The sequence below is a fragment of the Polistes canadensis genome, unplaced genomic scaffold, assembly GCF_001313835.1.
Source record: "Polistes canadensis isolate GaletaPanama2010 unplaced genomic scaffold, ASM131383v1 scaffold_173, whole genome shotgun sequence".
Classification (NCBI taxonomy): Eukaryota; Metazoa; Arthropoda; class Insecta; order Hymenoptera; family Vespidae; genus Polistes; species Polistes canadensis.
This window is the reverse complement of record NW_014569720.1, coordinates 773-2,050: the sequence shown is the minus strand read 5'-3', so window position 1 is coordinate 2,050 and position 1,278 is coordinate 773.

The following is a 1,278-nucleotide window of genomic DNA, read 5'->3' as shown; positions in this document are numbered from 1 at the left end:
AGAAATATTAATTTTTTAATTTTTAGAGAGAATGAAAAAATATTATTTTTCATATTCTTGATCTTTTTTTTATAGATTCATAGAACTAATGTTATACAAGACTATAAATAATATTGAATAGCTTTGAAAAATATAAATAAATGTATTTATCAATATATTTATTATATTTATATATACTGTGAAAGGCATTTAAATGCCACCCTCGAATTAAAATTTTGACGTTTTTCTAAAATCCAATGGGAATCAAGATATTCCGGAGGTTTAAATCGTTTTCCTCCCGTCCCAAAAATTAAAGATTTGTAACAGGAGCACATGATGATAAAAGAGGTATTCGAGGTACAGAGTTTGCCGCTGAAAACAAGAGCGCTGATTCGTTGATAATAACCAATCAGCTTTAACTGACGCCATTAACTACCAATCAGAACATTCCGTCGGTAAGGCACCCTACCTCAAATTTATTAATGATAGTTAAGTATATTCTACATTACGTATATGTAAATAAAGTATTCAAATCCAAATATTTTTAGAAAATATATATTTATTAGTAATATTTAATGTCCAATCGGGGTAGGACATCGTCCTTAAAATTACAATAAATTTGTTACATTATTGAGCTTGTAAATATTTCAAGTATTTAAAACGCGAGACTACAAGCCTAAAAAAGTATTGTACGTGCAGAGCAAAGAGTGTACTATCACTTTAAAATAAATTTTATTAAAATTTGATCACTGTAAGTATAAAAAATATTGACGAGAAGGTTCCAAATATATGAACGCTATGTGTGAAAGATTATTCCTTTGCAGCATTTCATTTTATGGGATTTGAAGTATTTAAAACGCGTACCACACAGCTAAAAATAATATTGTACGTGTAGGGCAAAGAGTGTACTATCATTTAAAATAAATTTTAATAAAATTTGACTACTGTAAGTATAAAAAATATTGACGAAAACGTTCTCAAGATACGAAAGCTATGTGTGAAAGATTACTCCTTTGCAGCATTTCTTTTTATAGGATTTTAAGTATTTAAAACGCAAAACTACTAGCCAAAAAAAAATGATAAGACATTGTAAAAAACTTTGTAAGTTGTGCGATAAAAACCTGATTATATATACTAGCCAAAAAAAAGTATTGTACGTGTTGGGCAAGGTGTGTCCTATGATTTAAAATAAATTTTATGGAAATTTGACTACAGTAAGTATAAAAAAGATTGACGAGAACGTTCCAAAGATATGACAGCTATGTGTAAAATATATGTACTTTGCTGCATTTCATTTTC